A 14642-nucleotide genomic window follows, 5' to 3' on the forward strand; every position below is an offset into this window, starting at 1 on the left:
TAACCAAAAGAAGGCTGCAAAATAGTGCTGACATTTGACATAGTGATATTCTTCTCTGTTCCACTCACATACCTCTACAGTCTCAGAGTACCTGGATGTTTGTGATAAATGTATCAACCGTGAATTAAAAGTGACTATTATCGTCATCATTATTCTTCAGAGCTAACACACATTGGCATATGTCAAGCTGTCTGGAGTGGCTCACGAACCTTGTGTATTCTATCATTAGATTTCACCAACTAAGTATCAAGTGTAAACTCCTCAAGCACTAAAACAACCTTAACATGGAGTCACAGACAATCTCCTCAGGCATTCTAGTCTATCTTGCCACCCAAAGGCTGCCTTTGTGAGAGATGGTCCCTCAAGCTGAATATTGTTGTGATTTTTCATGTATGTCCAGCCCAAAGAACCAGTCACTTACCCCAGGTCAGTTGCATCTCAGATCACACACCAATAACCATGCTTGTATCCAATCCTGTAAAAAACTAACTAAAGATTTATTAACTATGAAAAGGAAAAAAGATTTCTTTACAAGTTTAAAGTAGGTAAACATACACACACTCACAAATGAGTTAGTCTTAGGCTCCAGAATGTAACTGCAGCTGCTGTAATGTGCAAGCTCTGTATGTCTGTTAGGGCTAACCAAAGCTAAGCACCTTGGGGATCCCTTGCTTATGCTTAGAAATATTGCCCTCTTTGAATTCCCAGCAGCATAGTGATGACTATTTCTTCTTGACAAGGTTTTTAATGCCCTTCTACCAGAGTTCAAGCTGTGATGCAATGAGTATTTGTGCATGTCCCCTCTCCATGGGTGTGGAGAAAACAATCAACAAAGTCTTTTGTCCACTAATTTGTCTGGTGTCTATAGGCCTTTGTAGGGCAGGAGATGACATCTCTTATGGTAAACTAGTATTCACACTTACTAATGCTTCTTTCCTGACTCTGGGGGTTTCCAGTTTCATAGTTACAGAGCAAACACTTAAATACTACTGTGATGGGGCGCCTGCCACACACTGGCCTATTAGGGCTTAATAAAGGCCTAGGGCAGCTGCGCAAAAAGCAGCCAATAGGAAAGGGGCTGCAAGGAGCAACCAATCAGGGCCAGGCAGATCCATATAAGAAGAGCTGCAGGGCAGAGCATGTCCAGTAGCTGACTGGAGCTTGATGAGGGAATATCAGGCTCCTGCCTGCCAGAAGGGAACTAGCATCCTGGACAGAGAAGTGCTGTTAGCAGTGACTGGGGGGAGTTAAAGACAGTTCCTGATTGGCTTCAGGCATTCGCAGGCTGAGGCCCTGAGGCAAGGGCAAAGAGGGTGCCAGGAGCTGTGGGGAAGTGGCCCAGGGAAATGAACTGAGGCATTGGAGGGGACACAGCAAGTGGCGGCCATCTACAGGGTCCCTGGGCTGGGATTTCGAGTAGTGGGCAGGCCCCACTTGCATCTGCGGAAGTGGCCAGACAATTGGCTGCAGTTGCCACTGAGGGAAGTGGCTGGACAGCAGACTGCGGATCCCCTGGAATGGGGGAGAACAGCGCGTGACATGGCCGGAAGGCTGTGTCATGAAGAGGACGCAATGGTCCTGTGGGTAATGTGGGTCCTGGAGCAGAAGTGATAGTGGTGAGAACCACCAGAAGAAGGCGAACTGGCTAGCAGAGCCAATCCCCAGCCAGCAGGAGGCGCGGCTGTGGTGAGTGAATACTGTCACAACTAGGATACGCATATTATAGGTGATACAGATATTATAGGTGAGATAAATGCATGCAGCAACTCATAAGCATTTCATAAAGTCCCAACACCAAACACCTCTCTATAAATCTAATACCTATTTTAACTAACAGATGAGTCAGTCTGGTTTCCAGTTATGCATTTGTCAGTGTTCAGTGAGTCCCAGGGGCCTTGGCATGAGCTGGCATGCTAGCGTCACAGCATATATGGAGACATTCTACACCTTCTTAAAAAACAACAACTTGGTATAGTAATATGGTATCAGTACATGATTGGAAGGTTATCTTTGCACCCATAAAGCCTAGAAACTTCATTCTTTTACTCAAAGCTTAAATGCTACAGAAACTGATGAGACCATCAGGAAAGTGCTGAGATGCTACACCAGTAAGTTTCTCTTCTGTCCCTGGATACAGCAAGTTAAGCAATTACAAATAGCTAAGAAATTCTCTACAGTTAGTGCACAATTATTAGCACTCTAACCTATCACCTAGAAGCTATTTTAACTTGCTGTCATCTTGCTAGACATTCAAAATGATCTAGAAAAAAATCTGCCAGTAATACACAGTAGAGACAAATGTTCAAAAAGTGGCCTCTTTTTTCCAAGAGAAAGCTATTTGATGCTTTATATCTATATATATTTATATGAATGGAATAAACACAGAGATTTGTCGGATACAAGACATGTCCACAAGCAAAGCATGTGACAAAGTGAATTAAACCATGTACAAACAATTTAACAATCAGATTTTTTTCCTCCTTAATTTTAAGTTGTAAGATTTCTGTCAGTTCATCATTTTCTTCAGTCTTTTGTCCAAGGCTTCATTCTGGTGTCTGGACACATTTTCTCCTTGTGTATATTGTTTTTTAATGCTGCAGACTCAGGCCAAGCTTTGCTCTGTATCTAGGCTATTTCCTCATTTGCTCAATATGGGTTTTCCTCAGCTTACCCTATTAGCTCTTAAAATCTACAGGAGGGGTATGGGGGGTCTTTTTTTAATCTTTCTAGGATCATCCTTGTGATGTGGCTCTGTTCCAGTGGAACATGAACAGAGATCCACATGGCATCCCCATGGTAACACATGAATGCAGATTGCATGCCTTAATTAAAGAGGTATAGAGCATTTTGAAATCCTCCACTGGAAGGTGCTATATAAATTATAAGTAGTATTATCTGGGGGTCTAACTGGCCTCAAGTAGCTGAGGTATGATGCTGCTGCTCACAGTACAAATACCTAGACTGAAATACAATAGACAGAACTCCAGTCTGGCCATGGAAAGACACTGAGGAGATATTAGGGTTCTCTGACTCCATTCATTGCATTTGCAGCTGGAAATCAGACCAAAAGAGTGTTTGGTTGCTTTTACTTGCTGTGCAGCATCTGAGTGACTCATGGAGTGGCGAAAAGAATTATTGGAAAATCTGGGATAACCTGAATAGGCCTAAGGAGCAATTCCTGTGTCTATATTATTTTGAAGCTGCAGCTATAGGATGCAGCCTGATTCTGTGGTCATTGTCATGCTGTCTGGAGTGGTTCATGACCATGAGTGCCAACCTCAGGGCAGACTGCCAAAAAGCAGGGCAAACACCCCAAACTGGTGGGATGTTCTATAATTAGATTTCACCAACTCAGTTACAGATGTGAACTCCTGGATGACTGTAACAATCTTGCCATGGAGTCACAGACAGTCCCCTTGGGCACTACAGTCTATCTTGCCACCCAGGCAAGCTGGATTTACTGATAAATGGTCACTTATAGCAAAAATCACAAAATATTCAGGTTGCTCCCAGTCCCAAGAGACCAGTCACTTCTCCCAGATCAATTTGTACCTTAGATCTCACACAAAAGACAATGCTGGTAGCCAATCCTATAGTAAACTAAATAAGGATTTATTAATTAGGAAAAAGAAATGAGTTATTTACCAGGTTAACATATAAGCACAAATGTGTTTCAATCTATGGTTCCAAAAGGTGACAGAGCTATAGTAATCTGTCAGCACTGAATGTCTTTTAGGGGTAATCCAAGTTGACTCTGGGGATCACTGCTTTTGTTTCTTAGCTTCAGTCGCTGTGAGAGTCCAAACAGCAGAGATAAATGTTTCTTCTTGTGAGCATCTTTATCTGACCTTCCTCCGGAGTTTAAACTGATGGGATGAGAGCTCCTGCACGTAACTTCTTCCTGGGTGGATGGGACAATCAACAAACTTTTGGCCTATTAAGTCTTGATAGTCGTTTTTGGTGGGTGGGGGACCCAATCCTCCTGCCTAGGTTCATTCAGAGCAGGCATTTTTTACAGTTATAAAGCAAAACTTTCATATTACCTTATAGCATGGGATACATACATTACAAGTAAGATTAATGCACACAGCCACTTACAAGCATTTTATAGAGACTAAACACATTCTTACAAGTCTAACACCTATCCTGAACATACATACAACTGAACTGGTTTCGTTTCCAGCTAATAATTTGCCAGTACTCAGCTGATGCCTACAGCCTTGGTAAGAGCAGGCACCTGGACTGCCATTCTCACAGTCATTAAAAGAGATCCCTCAGAAGTGGAGACACAGCCCCTATGGATCCATCAAACCTCACCCCAGAATAGGAGGCAGAGTCTCTAACTCCACCCTCAGGCTCTAGGGTATATGATCCAGGAGACAGAGTGCATGCTGACAAACAGCAGCTGAGGACCAATTACATTGTAAGATCTGCAGAATGGGGATCCTCTTGTGTATTTTGAACAGCACTTAGCATAATGAGGCCTGAAAATTGATTGCGTCTTTTGGGCACTACCACAATAGAAATAATGGGGACCAAACTGATAGCAAAAAATGAGGCTGTCTCACACACACATTTTGCTGCTTTTGGTGGTTGGTTGTTTGCTTTGTTTTTTCAATTTCTCAGAAAATGTCAGGTGTTAGCCATTGCTGGGTAGGACAATGGAACAATGTTTTGATCCATTACAGCACATCCAGTGTTCTCCCAGTGTACTATTGTTCAATGAGCATGGTGTCCAAAATATTTTCTCTGGACACCTTCTTCAACTCTAACCTGTCATAAAAATGAGAGCTACAGAGAAAATACTGCAATGGATTTGAATGAATTCTACATTTGGATTTGAATGAATCACAGTTTTCTGCTGCTAAGAAGATGCAGGCAGTGAAGCACACAGATGAAGCACAAACAGAGAGAGAGCAAGAGAGACAAAAATTCATTTCCCTCTACTCAAAAAGACAGGGACCAAACAATCCTGAAAAGTACAAGAACTTTTAATACAATTTAGAAATTGTACAAAATAAGTCAGAAAGACATCTAAAGGTTTAACCTGCAGGAGTACATAGAGAGATAATGAGTTTTGCTTAAAGAAATGAAATGAAAAAGAAATATTTTAACAATGTAACTGCAGAAAATTATAAGCCTAAATTGTTAAAATAGCTTCTTAGCGAGGTCAACAGCATAATATATAGTACCTTAACCTCTTGCAGCAATTTTTAAACATCATGCAGCTTAAATAGACTTCTTCTGAATTCAGCTGTATTTCTTCTGGGAGACCTGAATGCAAATCAAGAGGTAATAGTGGAAGAAAATTAAAAGATGTGCTATTCTCATTTCATTTTTTGTACCGATAATAAGAAAAGCAGCATAGAGTGTGATATGGCAAAGTGAACCTCTCCCTTGAATAGGTTTTCTTTCACTGTTAATCTGAAATGCATTACACTGTGCTTTTTCAAATAATCATTATGTTCTTTACTGTATTCTGCATTAAAGTTTAGCAGTCACAAGCAGCAGCTGTCACAAAGGTCAATGTATTAGCAATCAAAGAAAATAATGACCAGATTTAAAAGTTATCATTAAAAATACTATCAGAAACTTCTATAACATCCAATCTTCACTTTGAGCATAAACCCTCAGTGCAGTACTTTATATTTGAGATGAAGATAAGTTAAAACCAAGTAAAAGGGAGATAAGAATCTACTAAAACTTGATTTGTTTCACAAAGGTCAGAGGTGCCAATAAAACTGTGATCGCCCGTATATTAGTGACACAAAATATATTATGATAACATGAGTGACATCAAATATTATAAACTACAAGACCTGTTTAGGCAAACTACTCCCACATTCTGCTCTCAAATGTGCAAGTACCACTAAAGCCAACGGAAGCTGCAAGCAACATCCAAGGGCAGACCTTGGCCTGTTGAGTAAATGGGTATGTCTACACTACGAAATTAGGTCAAATTTATAGAAGTCGGTTTTTATACAGTCGATTGTGTGTGTCCCCACATAAATGCTCTAAGTGCATGTAGTCGGCGGAGTGTGTCCACAGTACCAAGGCAACCATTGACTTCGGAGCATTGCACTGTGGATAGCTATCTCACAGTTCCCGCAGTCTCCACCGCCCATTTGAATTCTGGGTAGAAATCCCAGTGCCTGATGGGGCTAAAACATTGTCGCGGGTGGTTCTGGGTACATATCGTCAGGCCCCCCTTCCCTCCCTCCCTCCATGAAAGCAAGGGCAGACAATCGTTTTGTGCCTTTTTTCTTGAGTTACCTGTGCAGACGCCATACCACAGCAAGCATGAGCCCGCTCAGCTAACCATCACCGTATGTCTCCTGGGAGCTGGCAGATGCAGTACTGCATTGCTACACAGCAGCAGTTTATTGCCTTTTGGCAGCAGACAGTGCAAGCCATACACAGGCAGCCTGGACAGTAGTCAGGAGCTGTTCAACTACAGGCTGAGCAAGTGCACAATGGTGGTAGAATGTGCATTTGAACGTTTAAAAGTGCGCTGGCGCAGTTTACTGACTCACTTAGACCTCAGTGAAACCAATATTCCCACTGTTATTACTGCTTGCTGTGTGCTCCACAATATCTGTGAGAGTAAGGGGGAGACGTTTATGGCGGGGTGGGAGGTTGAGGCAAATCGCCTGGCTGCTGGTTACGCGCAGCCAGACACCAGGGCGGTTAGAAGAGCACAGGAGGGCGCGGTACGCATCAGAGAAGCTTTGAAAACCAGTTTCATGACTGGCCAGGCTACGGTGTCAAAGTTCTGTTTGTTTCTCCATGAGGAAACCCCCCGCCCCTTGGTTCACTCTACTTCTCTGTAAGCTAATCACCCTCCCCTCCTCCCTTCGATCACCGCTTGCAGAAGCAATGAAGTCATTGTTGCTTCACATTCATGCATTCTTTATTCATTCATCACACAAATAGGGGGATGACTACCAAAGTAGCCCAGGAAGGGTGGTGGAGGAGGGAAGGACAAGGCCACACAGCACTTTAAAAGTTTAAAACTTATTGAATGCCAGCCTTCTGTTGCTTGGGTAATCCTCTGGGGTGGAGTGGCTGGGTGGCCGGAGGTCCCCGCACCGCATTCTTGGGCGTCTGGGTGAGGAGGCTATGGAACTTGGGGAGGAGGGCAGTTGGTTACACAGGGGCTGTAGCGGCGGTCTGTGCTCTAGCTGCCTTTCCTGCAGCTCAACCATATGCTGGAGCATATTAGTTTGATCCTCCAGCAGCCTCAGCATTGAATCCTGCCTCCTCTCATCATGCTGTCGCCACCTTTCAGCTTCAGCCCTGTCTTCAGCCCGCCACTTACTCTCTTCAGCCCGCCACCTCTCTTCCCAGTCATTTTGTGCTTTCCTGCACTCTGACATTGTCTGCCTCCACGCATTCGTCTGTGCTCTGTCAGTGTGGGAGGACACCATGAGCTCAGAGAACATTTCATCTCGAGTGCGTTTTTTTCACCTTCTAATCTTCGCTAGCCTCTGGGAAGGAGAAGATCCTATGATCCTTGAAACACATGCAGCTGGTGGAGAAAAAAAAGGGACAGTGGTATTTAAAAAGACACATTTTATAGAACAATGGCTACACTCTTTCATGGTAAACTTTGCTGTTAACATTACATACATAGCACATGTGCTTTCGTTACAAGGTCGCATTTTGCCTCATTCCACCGTGTGGCTAGCCCTTCATCCCTCCCCCCTCCCTGTGGCTAACAGCGGGAAACATTTCTGTTCAGCTACAGGCAAACAGCCCAGCAGGAATGGGCACCTCTGAATGTCCCCTTAAGAAAAGCACCCTATTTCAACCAGGTGACCATGAATGATATCACTCTCTTGAGGATAACATAGAGAGATAGAGAACGGATGCTGTTTGAACACCAGCAAACATACACTGCAATGCTTTGTTCTACAATGATTCCCAATTATGTGCTACTGGCCTGGAGTGGTAAAGTGTCCTACCATGGTGGACGGAATAAGGCTGCCCTCCCAAGAAACCTTTTGCAAAGGCTTTGGGAGTACATCAAGGAGAGCCGCGAATGCCAGGGCAAATTAATCATTAAACATGCTTGCTTTTAAACCATGTATAGTATTTTAAAAGGTACACTCACCAGAGATCCCTTCTCTGCCTGGCAGGTCCGGGAGGCAGCCTTCGGTGGGTTCGGGGGGTATTGCTCCAGGTCCAGGGTGAGAAACAGTTCCTGGCTGTCGGGAAAACCGGTTTCTCCGCTTGCTTGCTGTGAGCTATCTACAACCTCATCATCATCATCTTCCTCGTCCCCAAAACCTGCTTCCGTGTTGCCTCCATCTCCATTGAAGGAGTCAAACAACATGGCCGGGGTAGTGGTGGCTGAACCCCTTAAAATGGCATGCAGCTCATCATAGAAGCGGCATGTTTGGGGCTCTGACCCGGAGCCGCCATTTGCCTCTCTGGTTTTCTGGTAGGCTTGCCTCAGCTCCTTAAGTTTCACGCGGCACTGCTTTGGGTCCCTGTTATGGCCTCTGTCCTTCATGCTTGGGAGATTTTGACAAAGGTTTTGGCATTTCGAAAACTGGAATGTAGTTCTGATAGCACGGATTCTTCTCCCCATACAGCAATCAGATCCCGTACCTTCTGTTAGGTCCATGCTGGAGCTCTTTTGCAATTCTGGGACTCCATCATGGTCACCTCTGCTGATGAGCTCTGCATGGTCACCTCTGCTGATGAGCTATGCACTCACCTGCAGCTTGCCACGCTGGCCAAACAGGAAATTGAAATTCAAAAGTTTGCGGGCCTTTTCCTGTCTACCTGGCCAGTGCATCTGAGTTGAGAGTGCTGTCCAGAGCGGTCACAATGAAGCACTCTGGGATAGCTCCCGGAGGCCAATACCAGTACCCACAGTACCCCACAGTCCACAGTACCCCAAATTCGACCCGGCAAGACCGATTTCAGTGCTAATCCGCTTGTCGGGGGTGGAGTAAAGAAATCGATTTTAAGAGCCCTTTAAGTCGAAAAAAAGGGCTTCGTCATGTGGACGGGTGCAGAGTTAAATCGATTTAATGCTGCTAAATTCGACTCCTAGTGTAGACCAAGGCAATATGAGCCTTGTACAAAGCACTTTCAGAATTTAGGGCCTGATCCTGTGCCCATTGACATCCAATGGCAAAACTCCTATTGACTTCAAAGGAAGCAGGATCAAGCCCTTATTCCTTACGACTATATTGTGGAGTTAACCTACCAAGAGCTCTGAGTATGGGGTCAGCAGACATTTATGCTTCCCCAGGAACATACCAAGGACTGGCTTGTGATTCAGCGAGACTCACAGTTTGGTCCCCACTTTCCTCCATACTCCAGGGTGGCAGTGAGCTGTATCAGCCCTATACTAGCACAGTTTATTTTCCCCTCAGCACCAGCTCAGCTATACTCTCTCTGCCCCAGACTGCTGCTGTCTGACTACTTATGTGAAAAGGGGGAACGGCAGCTGCTCCCACTCCTGACCCATCTGCTCCAGCACGGGAGCTGCCATCTTACCAGCCCACAGTGCAGGTATCTCCTGCAGAGGAGGGCATCTTTAGTTTCCTGGTAGATATGCACAGCAGCTCAAGAGGAATTCCCACAGAATGTGTGATTACGCTATATTTGCGTTTGTGTAAAGTCTTGTTTCCTGTTTCTAGAATTACAAAATACTGTGGTCAGCTTGATGCTGAGAGCAGTTAGTACATGTCCCACATATATTTACCAATTAGAATGTCAGGGGACAGCTCAGAAAGAGCCATTTGTTTGTTCATAGATTCTGCATTCCAATTTAACTTATGAAAAACTCAGAAAACAGAATGGAAATGCATTATCACTGATGCAAGTTGGGACATTTTTCTTGAAAACCAAGTAATAAATGTCTGACACACAGGGATGCTAGTAAGAGACTGACCTTAACTTCCTGCCCTAATCCACATGGGTCAGAGTTACAAAAAGCTACATGGCAGGGGGTCAGTATCCTCTGCTAGTGGCTAGCGTTATATCTACCCTTTTAAAAATGCAAATTAAACATATCACTAACTGAAAATAACAATCTCAAACCAATACAGTCACTTAACAAAACACACATGGAAATGTCAAGGATAAAGGTGATGGTAGACACGTGAGCATCCTGACAGACAATAATCTGCTTCTTGTTTTGCTTCTGTCCCTAACCACAAGCTTTCAACCTCTCATGGTTTCCTCATTACACCACCACTTCTTATTTTTAAAACAATTCCTTCTGCAGAGGTTTGTTAGGCCATTGAAATGAATCTGCCACCTGCATGTGCTGCCCCTTCTGTTTTTCATTGTCAGTGACTGGGTGAATATGTGGGTTACTTCTGTCTGCATAAGAGCACTGTCAGAAGCATTCTGGAGATGTCCTTAAGAAATATAGCCAGTGTCCTCCTTGGTTTTCTGTTGTTGTCTTGTGCTCCCTAAGGAGTGACCCTCAGGTCCTGATATCTTGGCAGATTGCTGGTCACCTTCTGTTCAGAAACTAACATTCTCTCCCACTTGTAATGGGGGGAAGCTGTCATTCCTGTCTAGTGTTTCTTCTGTTCTAATTTTCTGGCATATAGCTCTCCTGTATCTAATCAGGGTTAATTGTCTTTGATTCCAGACGCTGGCTAGATGCTGGCACTATGTTTTCTGCCCATTAGTCTCTGAATTGGTAGTCCTAATAAAGCATTATGAGGTGGATTATAATATATTCTAACTGCTAAATATGGATATGACGGAACTTTCTGAAAAACCTAATTCTTTGCTTTTACTGACTTTTCTGCTCACCTATTTGAAAGTACACGGTAAAGGATTGTATGCAGTGTTGTTGTAGTCATGTCCATCCCAGCACACTAGAGAGACAATGTGGGAGAGGTCATATTGCCTAGACAGAAGGGATAAACACGTTACTCACAATATTTAAAATATTAAATATACAGCGCCTCTGCTCTCTCAGAGCATGAGTTTCATGTGATCTGCATGTGCTATTAGCTCTGGTTTATCCAATGCAGCACAATATAATTCTTGATCATTTATTTTCCGGTGGTGTCACCAAACCTACCAACAATATCTCAGTTTTGATGATCTAGCTTAAGCTACAGCCAAGTAGCCCTTATCCAGGTCACAGTGTCCTATAGACACTGGATCATTCATTTCATTGCCCTGGCAAGGCTGGATATGATAGAGCAGGGTAGGGTATCAGCAGCATAGTAAAGACACTGTAACTCATGTGTACTTGACGACTTTCCCAGCAGTCTCATATACATATAGAACTCATGAGTTTAGGACCTTAATGGGATGTAGACTCAGAAGGATCAGGGTAATCACTGAGCTGCACCATAAGAAATATGCTTCACTCTTGCCCCCACATATGTGAGCTTCCTCATCTGTTTTATTTTTCTTATTGACTCCAGATAAATAAAATATCCTGGATAAAGGATATTTTTGTATGTGAAACAATTGTAATTCATAATCACCTGATTCACCTCTTGAGTATGCTGTATATTTCTTTGATTCATTTCAATACCATACTGCTTTGTGAATCAGTTTGATGAACAATGAATGTATATGATTCCATGTGATGTTGTACATCTCTTTATGGTTCATCACGGTTTTTTTAATGTATTGTAATAATACATCATGCCTTTCAGCCCAAAAGATCAGGAAACACTTCACAAAATGTATAGATGCATGGGTTTTAAGACCAGAAGCAACCATTATGATCAACTAGTCTAACCTCCTGCATGGCACAGGCCATAGAACCTCACCCAGCAATTTCTGCATAAGCCTGTGTATACAGAGCACCACTGAAATGCAGCTACCTCTGGAATGTAAGGCATCAACCAGGCAGACAAAAGTCACACAGCTCACTGAGCAACAAGGAGAGGGAGCCCAGGATGTCTCAGCAAAGACGTACTCTTATACAAAAGGGATGTGGGCTTTTTCATGTATACACAGAGCGGGCAGAAGCTAGGTATCTCATTCAAGACACATTAACATATATCACACAGAGTAATAGAACTCATTGCATGAAACCCAATTTACCTTTTGCCAGAGAATGAAGGGCTAAGCAAGTCTGTCCGTCTATCATGTTAGGACTTTATACTTCTGCCTGTGACTGTAGTGCCTCAGCTCCTTCCATGTAAAATCACTAGCAATAGGGAAGTCTCTAGGGGACTTCTCAGAGTCTCTGGGTATGTCTACACCAGGGGTAACCAACCTGAGCCTAAGAAGGAGCCAAAATTTACCAGTGTACATTGCCAAAGAGCCATAATAATACATCAGCAGCCCCGCATCAGCTCCGCTCCACCGCCTGCTCCCAGCGCCTCCTGCCCACCAGTAGCCTCACCGATCAGTGCCTCCCCCCTTCCCTGCACCTCCCAATCAGCTGTTTCGTGCAGGAGGCTCAGGGGCAGGGAAAGAGGAAAGAGGGCATGGCAGGCTCAGGGGCAGGGGCAGGAAGGGGTGGAGTGGGGGCAGGGCCTGTGGCAGAGCCAGGGGTTGAGCAGTGAGCACCCCCTGGCACATTGGAAAGTTGGCGCCTGTAGCTCCAGCCCCGGAGTCGGTGCCTCTACAAGGAGCCGCATGTGGCTCCGGAGCCACAGGTTGGCACCCCTGGTCTACACTGTAATGTAGGACCAGGGTTAGTCCATGGACCCTGGGTTTGAAGGCCCAGGTCTTGAGCATCTATGCAGTCATTGGTGACCCTCGGTTAAGAATTTTTGAGCCCAGGCACCACACCAGGTTCCAGCATCACATTGCATATGAAGCCCTGAGTCCAACCAATCATCTTCCAGACTACCTAGCGTCCTCCCAAAATTTGGCTGCTCTAGCCCTTTGTGGTGCAGTGTGGGAAAACTTGACCTCACACAGCTCAGCCAGCTGTCACGGCACGTCACATATCCTGTTGAGCCATCATTTTATCTGCCCTCTCCCAGCAACCAGAGCTAGCAACGTGGAGAAGCCACCAGCTAAAGAATTTCTCTTGCTTGGTCTTTCGCTCCTGTTTCAGGGAACAGACTAAGCTTCCATGAGATTCTGATAGACATTTTGGCAGCATTTTCTGACTCTCAGAAGGCAGCTGACCGTACTAATGATGGAGCAGGAGGAAGAGGAGGACAATACAGACATGGAAGACTCACACTGCCTGACGCTGCTTGTGACTTCAGTATAGCCGCCGATGCCACCTATGTAGACCGACACTTCTGGATCAGGGCCAGAAGTGCAGACTGGTGGGATCACATCATCATGCAGACCTGTGATGACGAGCAGTGGGTCCAGAACTTTCACATGAAAAGTACATTTCTGGAGCTTTGTGAGCAGCTTGCCCCAACCCTCCAGCATAATGGCACATGCGTGAGGGCAGCCATATTGGTCCAGAAGCACATGGCTATAACCGTCTGGAAACTGGCTACTCTAGATGGCTACAGGTCCATTGCTAACCAGCTTGGTGTTAGAAAATCAACTGTGGGTGAAATGGTGATGGAGATTTCTGAGGCGATCAGCCTTTTACCCAATGGTAATGGGCATAAATAACATTCCTGAAGTAATTGCTGGTTTTCTACACTGTGTCAGGGTCATTGATGGGGTTCGTGCCCATAGTTTGCCCTCCTCAGAGAGAAAATTAGTACAGTAACCACAAAGAGTACTGCTCCATTGTTATGCATGCCCTTGTGGACCACAGAGCCAATTTATGAACACCAGTGCAGGCTGCACTGCAAAGGTTCATGATGCCAGGGTTTTCCGCTGATCAAGAGTCTACCTTCATGGCAGGCTGGAGTTACTGTCCCTACCATTATTCTGGGAGACTGTAAAGGGGTGTACCAACCGCACACTGGTGAGATGAGGGTTAAAGAGCTGCTCTGGGCCCAAGAGATCACACCCCCTCACCTCTGTTAGGCATGCTTCCCGTGGAGGAAGCATTTAAAAGGGAGCCACTCAGCTCCGTATCAGCTGACTGCGGAAGAGAGTAGTCAGGTGCAGCAGCCTCCTGCTGGGAAGCCAACAGGACCAAGCCTCATAGCCAAACCCCTGGAAGCCTGTTGACTGCAGGAGCTGAAGGTGATGACTTGCCATTGCCAGTGGAGGAGACTCAGGACATGGATCAGCAGGAAACAGGAGGGATTCCAAGTCCAAGTCCAGTCCCTCCAGTCCAAGATGCCGCTGGAGGGACTGGAACAAGGGTAGAAAGTGACCTAGGGAGCATGTTTAGTGGTATCAGGCCCTACGCCCTGTACAAGGGCTGCAGCTTCGAAGGGCCCTGGGTCAGAATCTGGTAGAGTAGGGTGGGTCTAGGTTCCCCTACCATCCCTCTTACTCTCACCAGTGAGCGATGCTACTCTGAACTATTGCTGCTAGGCAAGATGACCTCTGGTCTCTCACCAGTGGGTAACACTACCCGGAACTGTAGCTGCTAGGTGGAGCAGCTTTGGACTCTTGTCAGTAGGTGACACTATCTCGAGCTGTAACAGCCAGAGAAATCAACCCTTGGACTCTCACCATTAGGCATCATGCCTCAGAGTACTGCCACCAGACAGCACCGCCAGCCAGGAGCACGCAACCAACCCCCAACAAGGACCCCGTGTAACCCCTTTTGTCTGGGCTTATGAAACCATATAGTGATCTCAGAAGGTCTGGCAAAA

This window comes from Lepidochelys kempii, chromosome 11, assembly GCF_965140285.1.
Source record: "Lepidochelys kempii isolate rLepKem1 chromosome 11, rLepKem1.hap1, whole genome shotgun sequence".
Classification (NCBI taxonomy): Eukaryota; Metazoa; Chordata; order Testudines; family Cheloniidae; genus Lepidochelys; species Lepidochelys kempii.